Source organism: Theropithecus gelada, chromosome 7b (genome assembly GCF_003255815.1).
Source record: "Theropithecus gelada isolate Dixy chromosome 7b, Tgel_1.0, whole genome shotgun sequence".
NCBI lineage: Eukaryota > Metazoa > Chordata > Mammalia > Primates > Cercopithecidae > Theropithecus > Theropithecus gelada.
In genome coordinates, this window is record NC_037675.1 from 46,722,190 (window position 1) to 46,741,678 (window position 19,489).

At 39.7% G+C, this 19,489-nt stretch overlaps 1 non-coding gene across 1 annotated transcript; it reads right to left on the minus strand.

Annotated features, from left to right (window-relative positions):
- Positions 1–562: 562 nt before the first annotated feature.
- LOC112629657 lies at positions 563–669 on the minus strand. Its single transcript, XR_003120735.1, has one exon. It is a non-coding gene; the product is annotated as a U6 spliceosomal RNA (small nuclear RNA).
- Positions 670–19,489: the final 18,820 nt, after the last annotated feature.

The following is a 19,489-nucleotide window of genomic DNA, read 5'->3' on the forward strand; positions in this document are numbered from 1 at the left end:
TGCCTCCTGGGTTTAAGCGAGTCTCCTGCCTCAGCCTCCCAAGTAGCTAGGATTACAGGTGCATGCCACCATGCCCAGCTAATTTTTGTATTTTCACCAGAGAGAGGGTTTCACCATGTTGGCCAGGCTGGTCTCCAACTCCTGACCTCAGGTGATCCACCTGCCTTGGCCTCCCAGAGTGCTGGGATTATAGGTGTGAGCCACCGTGCCAGACCCCTTTTTAAATTTTAAAATAATTTCAAGCTTATAGAAAAGTTGTAAGTACAGTACAAGACCCTCAAAAAAAGCCTATTTGAATGGGTCATTCCTTAAATACTGTACTGTATATTTCCTACAAATTAGGACATTCTCCTATTACTGCAAAATAACCATGAAAATCAGGAAATTTACATCGATGCATTATACTGCCTCCAGTCTCCAGATCCGAATCAAATTTTGCCAATTGTCTCAATAATACCATGTATAACAAAAAATCTGGTTCACAATCCTGTGGTGTATGGAGCTGTCATATCTCTTTTTTAGTTTTTTCTTGACTTTCATGGTCTTGACACTTTTTTTAAAAAAAAGTATGAAACACTTCACAAATTTGTGTGTCATCCGTGTTCAGGGGCCATGCTAACCTTCTCTGTATTGTTCCAGTTTTAGTATATGTGCTGCCAAGGTGAGTGCCCTTGTCATTCTTGAAGATTTATAGGCCAGTTATTAAGTACTATATCCCTCAGTTTGGATTTGTTTCCTCATGATTAGATTCAAGCTATGCAACTTTGGCATAAATATCACAGAAGTAATTATGTGTTTTCTTATTGTATCCTATCAGTTGTCACATGATATTTCTATATTCCCTTACTGATGCTTACTTTGATCACTTGATTAAGGTGGTAGCCACTAGGATTCAACAATGTAATGTTATTCTTTTCCTCTTTGTAATAAATAAGTATTTTGTGGGGAGATAGTTTGAAACTATGTAATATCCCATTGTTCATCAAACTGGGGTCACTGCCCCCAGGCTCTTTCGTGCACATATACACACTTATACACAATATATATGCATTCATATCTATATTTATTTTTGTATCTCTTTGAAATCCATCAGTTTACCTCAAAGCCTTCATTCTTATTCAGTACTACAGGGTTCATTCTAGTTTTCTTCCTCTTCATATTTGTAACCCTCCTTCCCATCAGTGACAAAAATGGATTCCATCATCTTTAATATATTTGTTTATATGATCCACATCCCTGCTATTGCCTAACCATCCTGCTATTGCCGCCCCACCCCCTTTTCTTGCACAGATGTCCTACTTGCCACACTTAGGCTCTATCACTTACTATTCTCTCTGTCTGCGTACCACAGAGGAAAGGCCATCAGGGGATGTGGCAAGAATGTGGACCTCAGCAAGCCAGGCAGAGAGCCTTTAACAGGAACTGAATTGGCTGGCACCTCTATCTGGGATATTTAACTTCTAGAACTGTGAGAAAATAGATTTCTATTGTTTAAGCCACCCAGTGTCTGGTGTTTTGTTATGGCAGCCAAGCAGACTAATACAGAAGGAGAGAGAAGAAAAGAGAAGAGGTGGAAGAAAAAAAGAAAGATTAAAAAGGGGCATGAGAAAACTTTTGGGAGTGATGGATGTATTTATTATCTTGATCCCATTCAATCTGTAGATCAATGTGGGGAGAACTGACATGTTAACAGTATTGTGTGTAATCAGTAGACATCATGTATTCCCATATTTATTTAGGTCTCTTTAATTCTATTTTTTTTGGTGGGGGGGCAGATAGAGTTTTGCTCTGTTGCCCAGGTTGGAGTGCAGTGGCATGATCTTGGCTCACTGCAACCTCTGCCCCCTGGGTTCAAGCGATTCTCCTGCCTCAGCCTTTTAAATAGCTGGGACTACAGGCATGCATAAGCATGCCTGGCTAACTTTTTTGTATTTTTAGTAGAGATGGGGTTTCACCATGTTGGTCAGGCTGGTCTCAAATTCTTGACCTCAAATGATCTTCCCGACTTAGCCTCCCAAAGTGTTGGGGTTACAGGTGTGAGCCACCACGCCTGGCCCAATTCTTAACTTTTTTTTTTCTTTTTGAGACAGGTTCCCACTCTATCACCCTGACTGGAGTGCAGTGGCATTATCATGACTCATCACAGCCTTGACCTTCTGGGCTCAAATGATCCTCCCATCTCAGCCTCCCAAGTAGCTGGGACTATAGGTGCATGCCACCATGCTTGGCTAATTTTTGTATTTTTTGAGGAGACAAGGTTTCTCCATATTGCTCAGGCTGGTCTCAAGAATCCGCCTGCCTCAGCATCCCAAAGTGTTGGGATTACAGGTGTGAGCCACCACACCTAGCCTCTTAAATTCTTAATTAGGGCTCTAGATCAAAGTATCTCTGTTCTTTACCTCCACTAATGGTAACCTGAAGATGAGGTAGACAATTTAGTCTTCTTTTGATAAAGATAATTGGAGGTCATGGCCTTATTTCCTTTGTGAAAAAGACATCAGGGTTTTGACTGGTAGTTCATTTGGCCAATAATAAATGTGAGTATATAATAGTAATTTGATGATTCCCTCCCTAGCATTCTTTCACCCTCTTTTTGGCTACACTATTCGATTTTGTGTTTCTGGAATGCAGTCTTCTACTACCCTCAGTCCTAGAATGTTCTAGATGGTGCTTCACCTCTGGCCCTAAGGATGGAATAGGTGCCCAGGTTTTAATCAATCAGCGTTTCATACTGCCTGGTCTCAGTGTTTTGTTAAAGATGGGCAAATAATCTGGGCCTTTCCATTCACAGTGAATCTTATTTGTTACCAGAAAAGCAGGATTACTTTTTTCTCATGGACTTGAACTAGAGAGAATACGAGAAGTTTCTATAGTCATCTTTCCACCACATGTGAAAAGTGAGAAAACAGTCAACACAGAATAGGCAGAGTCAAAGATATGAAGAGAGCAAAACCAAGTCCTGGGTCAATATGCAACTGAACCTAGTAATAGCCCTTGACTTCTTAGTTATGTAAACTAATGTTCCCTTCATGCTTGAGCCAGTTTGGGTTGAGTTTTGTCACTTGTTATCAAAAAAGTCTCAAATGTTTTTGTTTGTTTGTTTGTTTGAGACGAAGCCTTGCTGTGTTGCCCAGGCTAGAGTGCGGTGGTGCGATCTCTGCTCACTGTAATCTTCGCCTCCCAGTTCAAGTGATTCTCCTGCCTCAGCCTCCGGAGTAGCTGGAAATACAGGCTCACACCACCATGCCTGGCTAATTTTTGTATTTTTGGTAGACATAGGGTTTCACCATGTCGGCCAGGCTGGTCTCAAAACTACTGACCTCAAGTGATCTGCCCACCTTGGCCTCCCAAAGTGCTGGGATTACAGGCATGAGCCACTGCACCCAGCCTCAAGTGTTATGCCATTCAAAAAACTCATATAATATTTTGCAGCATTACCAAAAGTATTCAGAATAAATGAGGTGATTGATATCTCTGCTCTGTATCTCTGCTCTGTTCTGGGTCTGATATATGAATCCTAAAGCATGATGTTTGTTGTAGGATGTCATTCTCTAAAAAGGAGGAGGAAGAAATGTAGGAGGAAGAAGAGGAGAAAAGAAATAAATATAAATGATCAATCAAAGTAAAAGAATGTTCAGTCTTTCTAATGACTGAAGAAGTGAAAATAAAAACACGAGTGAGACAGCATATTTGACTACCATAATGGCAAAGATTAAACTGTGAGAATGCCTGGTACTGGTGAGGGTATAAAGTAGCAGACCCTCTTCCATGCAGTTTCTATGAATGTAAATGTTTGCAACTTTTCTAGAGGGAAATGTGATAATAACGATCAAAATTTAAATGTGTATCTTTTTTGATTAAACAATTATACTTTTAGAGATTTATTCTAAATAATTGCACAAATATACAATAATATATGTGCAAGTATAAATGCAGTATTATTTATACTAATGAAATGAAACATTAAATGTTTATCAGTAAGTCATTGGTTAAATAAAAAATGGTACCTTATTCAAATGAGTGCTTTGGTAGGCATTAAAGCTGATCAGAGAGATGCAGAAGCATTGCCACAGAAAGTGCCACAGAAATAAGCCCAGGATTATTTTAAAGAAGCAAAATACATTAAAGAACAGTAATTATACTATAATTCCACTTACCCAAATTTATTTTTGATACATTTTAAAAGTCTGAAAGTTTACAGCCAAGAACTAACTGCCCTAGGTGGTGAATCTAACTCAGATTAGTTTATGTAGAAAAGGAGATTTGTTGAAAGGACTGAGATAGGTCACACTATAAAATAAATTGCTTAAAGAACCAGAGACGTGCCAGGCTCAGTGGCTCAGGCTTCTAATCCCAGCACTTTGGGAGGCCAAGGTGGGCGGATCACGAGGTCAGGAGATCAAGACTATCCTGGCTAACATGGTGAAACCCCGTCTCTACTAAAAATACAAAAAAATTAGCCGGGCGTGATCACCGGCGCATGTAGTCCCAGCTACTATAGAGGCTGAGGCAGGAGAATGGCGTGAACCCGGGAAACGGAGCTTGCAGTGAGCCGAGATCGCGCTACTGCACTCCAGCCTAGGCGACAGAGCGAGACTCCGTCTCAAAAAAAAAAAAAAAAATGGATCCATGCTTAGAATGTTTTTATATTCATCAAAGAAAATACACAGAATTCAAAAAACAATATGCTGAGATACATTTCTATTCATATGCTTCAGGTGGCTATGGATAAATAAGCCTGGAACAAGACCCCTGGAGTGAGTGTAGTGAGCCGAGATCGCGCCACTGCACTCCAGCCTTGGCGACAGAGCGAAATTCAGAGACTATCGTATCGGACCTGAACATTGTCATCTTCTTCTTTTACTCTGTCTTCCATGTCTTTCTCTCTTTCTCTCTATCTTGTTTCAGCTTCATTCTCCCTTATCGCATACAAGATTTCTCCATAAAAGGCCGGGCGCGGTGGCTCAAGTCTATAATCCCAGCACTTTGGGAGGCCGAGACGGGCGGATCACGAGGTCAGGAGATCGAGACCATCCTGGCTAACACGGTGAAACCCCGTCTCTACTAAAAAAATACCAAAAAAAAACTAGCCGGGCGAGGTGGCCGGCGCCTGTAGTCCCAGCTACTCGGGAGGCTGAGGCAGGAGAATGGCGTAAACCCAGGAGGCGGAGCTTGCAGTGAGCCGAGATCCCGCCACTGCACTCCAGCCTGGGCGACAGAGCGAGACTCCGTCTCAAAAAAAAAAAAAAAAAAAAAAAGATTTCTCCATATTGTGAGGAACATGGCTGCTAGCCACTTCTACACAGGCACTCTATGACTGTCCATAGCGATTTTCTCAGTGTGAAAAATCTCAGGGCAGGATTTTGATTAGCCTTGTATCATATGCCCACACTTTTGACCAATCACTGTTACCAGGAGGTCAGAACTTTCTAAGGTTAGAGTACATTACCACAAGAAATAGTATGTTCTCACATAGGTTTAAATACAGACCAGGTGATCACTTAGAGAAAGTAATATCATGGGTATAAAATACCAAAAAGGCTGTGTGAATCAAGTAACCTTGAGTCCCTTTTCAACTGTAATTCTATGATTTTCTAAAGGGTAAATGTGTTTTTTAGGTTCATTTTGTTCACAGACTGTCAAAAAGAGAGTTTTGACTTTTTCAGGCCAGAGAATCTTCTTTGCCTAAAATATGCATGAGATTAAGATAAAAATGTTCTTGTTTTTAACTCTGTATTTTACTCTACATTTTCACCTTTGTTATATGTCCAAACACCAAATAAGCAAATTGAATGCTAGGTAGCATTACTGTAGTCAACTCTTAATTATCTAGAGTTACCATATATACATATATATATATATATATATATATTTTTTTTTTTTTTTGAGACAGAGTCTCATTTTGTCACCCAGGCTGGAGTGCAGTGGTGTGATCTCAGCTTACTGCAACCTCTGCCTCTAGGGTTCGAGCGATTCTTCTACCTCAGCCTCCAGAGTAGCCGGACTTATGGGCTTGTGCTACCACACCCAGCTAATTTTTGTATTTTTAGTAGAGATGGGGTTTACTATGTTGGCTGGGTTGGTGTCAAATCCTGACCTCAGGTGATCTGCCTGCATTGGCCTCCTTTCCAAAGAGCCACCACGCCTGGCCCATTAATATATTATTGAGAGTGATTTTTTGCTGTCCACTTTTCTTTATGATTATAGAGACTAGATTTCACACTCTTAATTATTGCAGCAAGGAAATAGAACTCCAGTAGTTTTCAGAGCAGCAACACAACCAGCTAAAAAAATTACATTTTTCAATTTTATTTGCAGGGAGATGTGACCAACTAAGTTCAATGAAAGTATTGTGTGGGACTTCTAGGAAGGTTCTTAATGGGAGCAGGTTTGATTGAGAGAGGACTTATTTGCCTTTTCTGCCATCTGGAATATGATAGCTAGAGCTCAGCAGTCTTCCTGGTTCATGAGATGGCTTTGAGAATGAAAGCCACTTACTGTGGATGATGGAGAAGACAGAATGAGCTAGGGTCACTAATGGTTTTGTGGAGCCACCATTCTGTCTCTGTATCCTTGCAGGAGAGAATAAAACCTTGTGAGTTTAAAGTTTTTTTTTTTTTTTTTTTTTTTTTTTTAAAGTCTGTTTATGCAGTTCCGATACAATGTTTTTCTGTGTGCTGTTATTTATGATCTCCTTTGAAATCAATGATTGTATTGAGAGTAAGGGTAATTTGTAGGGTGAAAGAATGAAAGTATGGCACAGGAGATCCTGTCTCCTCAAAAGCACTTAATTTGCTTCCAGGGAGTAATCTTAGGCATGAGGGATAGGTTAACTATAACAATGGCTACTATGTGTTCTGTGTTTATTCAAGACACTGCTGAAAGCATTTTATTTGAATTGACTTACTTAATCCAGACGACTTCTTATGAGACAACCATTCATCCATTTTACAGATGAAGAAACTGAGTCATAGGGAAGTTAAGTATGCTTGAAAAAAATCACACAGCTGATACAGCTGGGCATGTAGCTGTAGGGCTCATGCTCTTAATCATTATGCTACACTTTCTACAATAGAGCTCTCATATGGAGCATTCCAAAAGTAAATAATTCTATCACGTCCCTTCTCTAGGACCCTAAGTCCATGAGATACTTTGTACTTGAAAGATTAAAGATAACTTGAGTTGTTAATGTGTCAATAAAGGTATGATATGGAATGTACAATTTCAGTGATTGTTATATGCAGAGTAAAATAATCCAAATGTGTCATTTAGCTTAAATGGCAATGACTTTAATTTTTGGCCATCTTTTAGTATGTAGAAAGAAAAACTTACTTTTGCATACTGTGCATACCTTAAAGTATATTTGGATTATTTTCCTATCAAATAGCTCTTTTCATTTTCCTTTGTTTGCTCTTTTAAGTGATATGAGATATTTATATTTGGTCACAGTGATTTTTAGAAACTTTTTAAAAAAAATTATTATTATTATTATTATTTTTTGAGATGGATTCTTGCTTTGTCACCCAGACTGGAATGCAGGGGTGCTCTCTTGGCTCACTGCAACCTGCGACTCCTAGGTTCAAGTCCTGAGTAGCTGGGATTTCAGGTGTGTGCCACCATGCCTGGCTAATTTTTGTATTTTTAGTAGAGATGGGGTTTCACTGTGTTGGCCAGGCTGGTCTTGAACTCCTGCCTTCAGGTGAAATACCTGCCTTGGCCTCCCAAAGTGCTGGGATTACAGGTGTGAGCCACCGTGCTCTGCCAAAACTGTTTATATTTTTAATTCATACTACAGTTTTTGTAGCACCTATATACATTTATCTCTGGTTAATATGATGTCACATATGTTAGTTGGATTTAGTTACCATCCTAAGATATTTAAGTGGTTTTCCAAAAACTGATATAACTACTTTGCCATAAAATACTATGACTTGCAACAAAGTATCTAGTTAAAACTTAATATGCAGCCGGGCACGGTGGCTTATGCCTGCAATCCCAGCACTTTGGGAGGCTGAGGTGGGCGGATCACCTGAGGTCAGGGGTTCGAGACCAGCCTGGCCAACATGGTGAAACCCCATCTCTACTAAAAATACAAAAATTAGCCAGGTATAGTGGTGCGTGCCTGTAATCCCATCTACTTGGGTGGCTGAGGCAGGAGAATCACTGGAACTTGAGCAGCAGAGGCTGCAGTGAGTCGAGATTGCACCGCTGTACTCCAGCCTGGGCGACAGAGCGAGACTCCATCTCAAAACAAAAACAAAAACAGAAAACAAACAAAAAAACCACAAAACTTAATTTTCAAAGTAATGTAGACATTCAGAGAAAAGTTGTGACTTGTTGCTTTAATGAAGCAGAGTAGGAGGACAATTCTGAAAATTGACTAAGATAATATAAGGATATCAGAGTACTCTGTTAGAAATTTAACGTGTTTCTGCTCTGGCATGAACCTGTGAGGCGGAGCTTACAGTGAGCCAAGATCGCGCCACTGCACTCCAGCCTGGGTGACAGAGCGGGACTCTGCATCAAACAAACAAACAAACAAAAACAAACAAAAAAAAATAGAGCCGGACACGGTGGCTCACGCTCCTAATCCCGGCACTTTGGGAGGCCTGGGCAGGTGGATTACCTGAAGTTGGGAGTTTGGGACCAGCCTGACCAGCATGGAGAGACCTTGTCTCTACTAAAAATACAAAAAATTGGCTGGGAGTGGTGGCAGATGCCTGTAATCCCAGCTACTCAGGAGACTGAGGCAGGAGAATTGCTTGATCCTGGGAGGCGGAGGTTGTGGTGAGCCGAGATTGTGCCATTACACTCCAGCCTGGGTGACAAGAGCTAAAACTCCATCTCAAAAAAAATAAAAATAAAAAATAAATAATACGAAATATTCTGTCATAATATAGTGTTTTATTTTTTAAATAAAAACTAAAACATTCCTCTGCCTCCCCCCATTTATTATTTTTTTTTACCTAAGTCATCTTAAAGAGGAGTTTTTGTAGAAGTACTTTCTTGGGTTTTGTTTATGATCATCTAAACCTGAGAGTTGATAATAGAATTAGAAAAATGTAAACTTTATTCCAGCTGTACTTTGGAATTTTTTTTTTCCTGCAGATGTTTTTCTTCCTTTGGAAAATGGAAGCCAAGGCCATACTAATGTCCAGGGTTCCATAGTGGTTGTGTTTTGGTTGAAAGCATAAATATAAAGATTAATTTTATTCCTTTTTTTTTTTTTTTTTGAGACAGAGTCTCGCTCTGTCGCCCAGGCTGGAGTGCAGTGGCCGGATCTCAGCTCACTGCAAGCTCCGCCTCCCGGGTTCACGCCATTCTCCTGCCTCAGCCTCCCGAGTAGCTGGGACTATAGGCGCCTGCCACCTCGCCCGGCTAGTTTTTTGTATTTTTTAGTAGAGATGGGGTTTCACCGTGTTAGCCAGGATGGTCTCGATCTCCTGACCTCGTGATCCGCCCGTCTCGGCCTTCCAAAGTGCTGGGATTACAGGCTTGAGCCACCACGCCCGGCCAGATTAATTTTATTCTTATCAACATAATCTAGAGATGAATGTGTCAGTTTTTTAAACTGGTAGTTGAACCAATAGTAATTTCTCATATTTTTGCCTCTCTTTTAGGAGAGAGGCAATGAGAGAGAAACTCTCTGCCTGTGATGAAACAATTTTGAATTTTTTTCCCACTGCAGGAATGAGTTTATTGATAAGCAATAAAAAGCCCAAAACTCTTCTAGGAGTTTGGGGTTCCTATAGTTAGCCTTATATCCATTTTGTTAGGATGACTTCCTCAGAGCCAGAACTATTTTTCTGAGGCTCTTAAAGATGGGAAAGATGGGAAACAGTGGAATAAGCTAAGGTCCTCCATATGTCACATCCATTCAAAAGGAGCATGTGGCAGGAACATGAGCTTTTGTTACCTTGGAAGCAGGATTTTTTGGGTTCTCTTCTCATTCTGCATTTGCCGGCTTTTAGCTGTGATGCTAGTTCATCTCAACCAACCAAGGTTTCATTAAACTTAGTTACTGACATCCAATATCTGTAATTCTTGGTTGAGTTTTACCTTTTGGACCAACATACCCTAAATATATAGGGCATAGTAGAATACGAACCTTGAGCAACTCCATTGATGAACTTGTACTATTGTAGTCTTGTAGAATACTCAATTCCCATGATTATAGAAGTCTTTGACAGCAGTTTTTCTTGATTTGGTATTCCATGAAGCATAAGGTAAAGGATCTTTAGATGATCTCATCAGTAGGTGATATTTCTGGATGTCAACCAATCTTTCATTTCCCTATAGTCTCTTAGAATCTAAGGTTTCAGCTGGTTTCATTTGGAGTTCCTTACATTTAAGTCTGGCTACCACTGCCCAAGACCAATATTGTCTCTATCTCCAGATGCTCACTAGTGCCCCCTACTAATGAATGAAAGAGAAACTGATCCCTTATGACTTACACAATGTATTAAATGTGTAATCTCACGAAATCCTGGTTCCTGCCAGCTTCCTTTTCTTTCTTCCAATAAAATGGCTTCTTTATACAGGTGTTGTAGTGGAGTTTATATATCTCCTATGAGACCCAAGACTGTGACTTCATGGCTTAACATCGTGTGGTAGGCAGGGACATACATCAACTAGATTTCTAGCTGTAACAATTTCCTATGGCTCCTATAACAAATTACCACAAGCGTCACATTTTAAAACCTCACAAATCTGTTTTCTTGCAGTTCTGGAGGATAGAAATCCAAAATCAGTCTCACTGGGCTAAGGATAAGGTCAGAAAATGTGTTCTTTTCCGATTAGATAAGAGAATAAGAAACAGTTTATATTCATATGGAATGGACAATAATATTTATTCATAGGTTTGTCCCAGGGCTGTTTTTAATCCTCTTGTCTTCTGTCATAATACAGTTTGAAGAGATCTGGACCCACTTGACATTTGGCATTACACTGATCAATTACTTTGATGACATTATTTTGATTGAGTTGGATTTGCAGGAGAGCGCTAGCACAGTGGAGGCAATGGCAAGATATGCTCTAGTGTGTGAGAGACAAACCCTATGAAGATATAAGTGCTTGCTGCACCTGTAGATACTTTAGGGGTTTATTGATCAGGGCTGTGCCTGTATATATCCTCTAACATAAAAGACAAATTATTGCATCTTGTACCTCCTACATTAAAAAAGAAGCACAATACCTGGTGGACCTCTGAGTTCTGGAGGCAGCACAGTTCTACACCTAGGGATACTTCTCCAGCCAATATACTAGATGACATAAAATGGTGCCAACTTTAAATCAGATCCAGAGTAGGAAATAGCAACAGGTCCAGGCTGGGTTGCAAGCAGCCCTGTCACTTGGGTCATACAATTTAGCAGAGTTTATGATTATAAAGGTGTAAGTGGTAAGACAAGATCCTGTGTGGAGTTTGTTGCAAGTCCCAGTGGGCAAATTATAATGTTAGTCCCTTGGTTTCTGGAGCAAGGCAATGCCATTTTTGGTAGAGAATTATATACCTTTCGATGTGCTCCCCAACCCTGGTGGAGATAGGATGCCTGACCATGGAGTATCAAGTAACCATGTATGTATTATAGAAATTCCCATCATGAGCTGGGTCCTATCAGACTTACCAAATAGAAAGGTCAGCTAGGCCAAGCAACAGTACATTGCAAGATGGAGTTGGTACATTTAGGGGCAAGTATAATCATAACCAGATGGCTCAAACAAGCTTCACAAGTAGGTATTATAGACCCCTAGCCACCTATCACTGTTTTAACAGTGCCATTTCACTCATCTCATGCCTATGGTTCTATGGAGGATTCTACCTGAAGTACAAAGAAAAAAACTCAAGCTTGGTTTATGGATGGATCAGCTCAGTATGTAGATGAAAGTCAAAAATAGCCCCACTCAAAGGTTGCTTTGAAAAGACAGAAGGTTCTTGGAACCATTGTCTACTACATGCTTTGCCCAAATGTGTTTCTCTCCCTGGTCTTGCCGATACATTTTTTTCCCTCCTAACCATAGCTCTTGCCTCATTATATTTTAAAACCATTAACCTTTCAAATAATTTAATGGAATCCACTTACCTCTTTTAAGAATCATCACCCATAACTTTGTCAAGTTTCTACCTTTTTAGAGAGAGGACCTTATTCAACATGTAGATTGGTTACCTTTTTGACCCAATAATTGTACATCATTGCCACAGCTCGCCACCCTGCCAGTGTAATTTGTTTCTTGAGATATGGGGTAGTTTCATAAGACTTGGCTACTTCAGGTACTTTCGTCTTTCTTTAGGAGGACGAAATAGGTTGGAAGTTTCTGATCAGGCTTTTATCTAAAAAAAGATAAATGCAGGGAGAAGAAAAGGAAGTTACTCATGGAAACAAAGAAATCAGGCCTTAAAATCAGAAAGAGACCTGGGAGCATGAGGCCATTTATATTCGTGGCCTTTCTTTTTTTTTTTTTTTTTTTGAGACAGAGTCTCATCTATTGCCAGGCTGGACTGCAGTGGTGCGATCTTGGCTCACTGCAACCTCCGCCTCTTGGGTTCAAGTGATTCTCTTGCCTCAGCCTCCTGAGTAGCTGGGACTACAGGCACGCACCACCACACTCAGCTAATTTTTGTATTTTCAGTAGGGAAGGGGTTTCCTTACCATATTGGCCAGGATGGTCTCAATCTCTTGACCTTGTGATCTGCCCACCTCAGCCTCCCAAAGTGCTGGGATTACAAGCGTGAGCCACCGCACCCGGCCATTCGTGGCCTTTCTACATGAGCACTGTGGAAGAAATTCTGACATCTCTTAAACAAGTATGTCTTTTCTATTGCTAATTAATTTCTGGAATTTTCTTTCAAGTCTGACTTGAGAATGCTATAAAATATACGTTATCTTGTAAAGCCAATCCCATTCAATCAGAGGACAGTTCAAGTTGATTATTATTACTGTTAGTATTATTATTATTATTTTGTTCTACCACAGAGCATTTCCCTCCTATAAATGTGCACAAACAAGGTATATAAAGGAAGTTTCTCTAGAACATATTAAAATGAACAATTTACCTTAATCTGTGAATTTGCCAGACTCAGAAAAGGCATTGGAATTTAACAGGTTTCCACTAGATGGCAAGCCGCCTCTTTGAATTTCTCAGTGGCATCAAGCAAAAAAATTGCTGCTGTTTAAAATGTACATCTTTGCATGAGACAGCTGCACCTGTATAAAAAAATGATAAAGGCACTGATTCACAAATTTAGCCAAATTTAGAATCAAGCTATTCAAACTGAAACTGAAAATATATTGTAATGTTTAAAATTTTTTTTTGGAGAATATGTATTCATTTATTCATTTAACAAATATGAAGTGCCTCCTATGTGTTTTTCATACTTTGTTTCATTTGCTCCCCCTAACAATGAGATTGGGAGCTCTTATTAGTCCCAATTTAGAGACTGGGAAACTGAGGCTTAGATAAATTAAATGATTTAGCAATCCAAGATATACAGGTTTAAACCTACACAGTTTGTCCCAGAGTCTGCTCTCCTGACCACTACATCTTAGTGCCCACTATAAATAAATTACACTAAATCAGTGTAATATGTGTAGCACTGTGTCATGTTTAAAAGGGTTTTTTATTTTCTTCTTACAGACATTAGCAGGGTTAAATCTTCTGGCATGACCTTTATGAAAGACTGTGTATAAACAAGTGAAAATGATTGCAAAATACACTATATTAGAGCAAATAATGTCTGTACAGTGTTGCTTATATAAACATATGCAAGATGAAAGGAAATGGCATAAAACTCTGCAAAAGTGCTACAGAAAAAGAGAAATATAAAGAGACAGAGTCAGAGAGAGACTGAGAGAAACATACATGTGAAAGAGAAACGATGACACCATCTATAAGAAATTATAATTTCTGGCTGGGTGCAGTGGCTTATGCCTGTAATCTCAGCACATTGGGAGGTGGAGGTGGGAGGATACCTTGAGCTCAGGGGTTCGAGATCAGTCTGGACAACATTGCAAAACCCCATCTGTACCAAAAAGTACAAAAATTAGCTGGAGGTGGTGGTGCATGCCTGTAGTTCCAGCTACTTGGGAGGCTGAGGTAGGAGGATCACTTGAGCCCAGGAGTTGGAGGCTACAGTGAGCTGTGATCATGCCACTAAACTGTAGCCTGGGTGACATAGTGGGACCCTGCCTAAAAAAAAAAAAAAAAGAAAGAAAGAAAAGAAAAGAAAAGAAAAGAAATGCTGGGTATGGTGGCTCATGCCTGTAATCCCAGAATTCCAGCACTTTGGGAGGCCGAGGCAGGTGGATTGCCTGAGGTCAGGAGTTTGAGACCAGCCTGGCCAATGTGATGAAACCCTGTCTCTACTAAAAATAAAAAAAAATTAGCCGGGCATAGTGGTGGGTGCCTTTAATCCCAGCTACTTGGGAGGCTGAGGCAGGAGAACCCCTTGAACCCAGGAGGCAGAGGTTGCAGTGAGCTGAGATCCTGCCACTGTACTCCAACCTTGGCAACAAGAGTGAAACTCTGTTGCAAAAAAAAAAAAAAAAAAAAAAAAAAAGAAATAATAATTTCTGTAACAGAAACTGTTTCCTTGTGAGTGTCTCTTGCTGTAGAAGAATTTTTCACAAATAGAAATTCAGTGAAATGAAAGTTTAAAAGATAAGAATATAAAACAACAGAATGAATTTAAAAGGTAAGTGCAAGGTCAAGGAAACTCAGATGTAAAGCAGAATTTTAAATCTAATAAATATATTAAAAGAATAAAAAGCAGAAGAGACATAGTTAAAATTTATGTGATGGAATTACATAATGTGATGTAATTCTAATTAATGTGATGGAAAAAAGGCATAAGTTAGAGTGAATGAGACATAAGATGGAGGTGAAGGCAATTAGGAAGAGGCTGTAGACATGGATGACTGACGAAATAATAGGCATCTCTGAAGTAGACAACAGATGGTGAGAAAAAGTATTCAAGATATAATAATGGAAAATCTCTTTCATAATAAAGCACACACATCTAATAGGAAAAACTGACACTGAATTAACAATGTTGAGAAGTACCCTGTGTGTTACTGAGCATCAAGATTTTAACAACAGAAAAGAATGCTTCAGACATCAAGTAGAAAAAGCAAGTTACTTAACAAGGGGAAATTCAAGCTTGTGTCAGACTTTTTACAGAATAATTTAGCACTGGAAGAAATAGAGGTGTCCACCACATTCTTAGACAAAATATTATATTCATCTATGTTATAATGCAAATATAAAGTATTCAGGGGATAAACATTTAAGAATTTTTTTTTTAAACTCTAGTCAAATGATAATTTCTGTAACAGAAACTGTTTCCTTGTGAATGTCTCTTGCTGTAGAAGAATTTTTCACAAATAGAAATTCAGTGAAATGAAAGTTTAAAAGACAAGAATATAAAACAACAGAATGAAATTAAAAGGTAAGTGCAAGGTCAAGGAAACTCAGATGTAAAGCAGAATTTTAAATCTAATAAATATATTAAAAGAATAAAAAGCAGAAGGGCATAGTTAATCCAGGAGGTGGAGGTAACCTCGGCTAATCCAGAAACTAATACAAAAATAGAGAACCCAGGAATAGAAACACGCATCTAGTGAGAGTAGCAATAAATTGGCTGGGCACAGTGGCTTATGCCTGTAATCCCAGAACTTTGGGAGGCTGAGGCAGGAGGATTGCTTGAGTTCAGGAGTTTGAGACCAGCCTAGAGAGACCCAACACTAAACATACAGAGACCCAATCACTAAAAAGTGAAAGCAAAACCAAAACCAAAACCTAGCTGGGCATGGTGGCACATGCCTGTTGTCTCAGCTACTTGGGAGGCTGAAGTAGGAGAGTCGCTTGGGCTTGGGAGATTGAGGGTGCAGTGAGCCATGATCGTGACACTACACTTCAGCCTGGGTGACAGAATAAGACTCTGTCTCCAAGAGAAAAACAGAGTGATGATAAGTGCTTGGCAGCAGTGTACCAAGTAATGGGGTTAAAAAGATGACTAAGGGTGTAATCGAGCTGAAGATTCAGGGATGTTAATCAATTACAGTACAATGTATTAAGTGCCACTACATTGATAGAACAGAGGAAAGAGTAATTCTATATAGAGTAACTGATGTCTACAGCCATACGAACTTGAACATGCCCAATCTCGTCTATGTAGGGTAAGTGAAACCTGAGACTTGGAGGATGAGCATCCAGAAGCTAAAAGGGACAGAGTGGACCATTCTAGGAAGGGGGAAGGAAGTCCAAAATCTTAGCAGTATGAGTTGGCAGTGTGGAATGGCTATATGGTAGGTCATGTGGAAGTGGAGAGATATAAGCCTGGAAAGTCATAAGCAGCTTATGAAGGGATCTGTGTACAAATGGTTCCCAATTTACAATAGTTTGACTGAACAATTGTTTTTGGCTTTATGATGGTGCAAAAGCAGTATGCATTCAGTAGAAACCAAACTGAAAGTACCCATACAAGTTTTTCACTTTGGTATAATATTCAATACATTACATGAGATATTCAACACTTTATTTTAAAATAGGGTTTGTATTAGATGATTTTGCCTAAATGTAGACTAATGTAAGTGTTCTGAACATGTTTACAGCAGGCTAGGCTGAGCTATGATGTTCAGTAGGTTAGGTATATTAAATGCATTTTCATTTTCAACAATATTTTCAGCTTACGATGTGTTTATGGAGACCTATCTCTATTGTATGTTGAAAAGCATCTGTACTTCCTAAGGGGTTTGGTCTTAATCCTGTTGACATTGAAGGGTTTTAATGTAGGAAAGGACTAATTTTTCCATTTAAAAAATGGTTGCTAGGGGCTGGGGTGGTGGAGGGGAAATGGGGAGTTGTTACTCTATTGTCTTAAAGTTTCAGTTATGCTAGATGAATAAATTCTAGAGATCTGCTGTACAGCATGCTTTCTTTTTTCTTCCTTCATTTTAATTTTATTTTGTTATTTTATTTTACTTTTTAAGAGACAAGATCTCACTCTGTCTCCCAAGCTGGAGTACAGTGGAGCGATCATAGCTCACTGCAGCCTCTAACTCCCAGGCACAAGTGATCTACTTGCATCAGCCTCTCAAGTAGCTGTAATTAAAAGTGTGCACCACCATGCCCGGTTAATTAAAAACATTTTTTGTTGCTGTTGTAGAGACAGGGTCTAGATATGTTGCCTAGACTAGTCCCAAACTCCTGGGCTCAAGCAATCCTCCCGTCTTGGCCTCCCAAAGTGTTGGGATTACGGTGAGCCACTTTGGCTGACCCAACTTGGTTTCTTTAGTTAACAATGCAGTATTGTGTATTTAAAGATGGGTTAAGAGGGTGATCTCTTGCCAAGTGTTCTTACTATAAAATGAAACAAAATAAACCATGCAAAGAGACACAAGGAAACTTTTGGAGGTGATGGATATGTTTACTACTTTGATTGTGGTGATGGTATCATGGGTATATGCATATGTCTAAACTCATCAAATTGTATACATATGTGCTTTTTTTTGGGTATATCAATGATACCTCAATAAAGCTGTAAAAATCACTCTGGCAATAGCCTACCAACTGAAAAAAACCCAGGACCAGACAGATTTATAGCTAAATTCTACCAGATGTATGAAGAAAAGCTGGTACTATTCCTACTGAAACTATTCCAAAAAATTGAGGAGGAGGGACTCCTCCCTAACTCATTATATGAGGCCAGCATCATCCTGATACCAAAACCTGGCAAAGATATAACAACAACAACAAAGAACTTCAGGCCAATATCCTTTTTTTCTTTTTTTTTTTCTTTTTTGAGATGGGGTCTCACTCTTGTCACCCACACTGGAGTGCGATCTTGGCTCACTGCAACCTCTGACTCCTGAGCTCAAGTGATCCTCCCACCTCAGCCTCCCGAGTAGCTGGGACCACAGGCATGCATCACCACACTCAGCTAATTTTTTGTATTTTTGGTAGAGACAAGGTCTTGCCATGTTGCCCAGGCTGGTCTTGAACTCCTGAGCTTAAGTGAACCACCTGCCTCGGCCTCCCAAAGTGCTGGGATTACAGGTATTAGCCACTGGACCTGGCCCAATATCCTTGATGAAAATTGATGCAAAATCCTCTACAAAATACTGGCAAATCGAATCCAGCAGCACATCAAAAAGCCTGTAAACCACAATCAAGTAGGCTTTATTCCTGGGATGCAAGGTTGGTTCAGCATACACAAATCAATAAATGTGTCATCACATAAACAGAACTGAAGATGAAAACCACAAGATTATCTCAATAGATGCAGAAAAGGCTTTTGATAAAATTTGACATCCATTCACTTTAAAAACTCAATAAACTAGGTATTGAAGGAACATACCTCAAAATAATAAGAGCCATCCATGAAAAACCCATAGCCAACATCACACTGAATGGGAAAGAACTGGAAGCATTCCTCTTGAAAACTGGCACAAGACAAGAATGCCCTCTCTCATCACTCCTATTCAATATAGTATTAGAAATCCTGGCAAGGGCAATCAGACAAGAGGAAGAAATAAAAGGCATCCAAATAGGAAGAGAGGAAGTCAAACTATCCTTGTTAGCAAATGACATGATTCTATGTCTAGAAAACCCCAAAGTCTCAGTCCCAAAGCTCCTTCAGCTCATAAATTACTTTGGTAAAGTTTCAGGATACAAAATCAATGTGCAATAATCACTAGCATTCCTATACACCAACAACAGTCAAACTGAGAGCCAAATCAGGAACGAACTCCCATTCACAATTGCCAGAAAAAGAATAAAATACCTAGGAATACAGCTAACTAGGGAGGCAAAAGGTCTCTACAAGGAGAACTACGAAGTGAAAGGACACAAAGATAGATGTGTACCGGCCCCCCACCCGCTACACCCTTGTTTTGCTCTCTAATCTTTGCACATACCAGAGATTTCGTAAGTTCTGTGAGTACCTGGTTTTCTGCACGTACCAGAGATTTTGTTTTGCACATACCAGAGATTTTGTAAGTTCTGAGGCAAGGTCACAAGACGTGTTTAAGTAAGATAAACTCTTGCTGCCATAAACCTGCTCTCCCGCCTCAAAGTTTGAACCAAAATATCAGAAATGGCGGGAACCAATCATAGTTAGCCAAATCGCCTTGTTCAAACACTAGCCAATCATATATCTGATTTGTATAATAACTCTATGCCCACTTTTCTTAGACTATATAACATTGTTCGGAGCTCAGTGGGGGAGCTCTCCTGCCCGTCTCGTTTCACGAGCGAGGGAGAGTTCCAGGTTCGAACCTGTAATAAAGATCCTTGCTGCTTAGCTTTGACTCTGGACTCTGGTGGTCTTCTTCGGGGAATAAACGGTCTGGGCATAACAAAAGCACTGCTGAAAGAAATCAGATATGACACAAAGAAATGAAAAAACATTCCATGCTTATGGGTAGGAAGAATCAATATCGTTTTTTTTTTTTTTTTTTTTTTTTTTTTAGGGGGTTCCCTGTGTTGCCCCCGG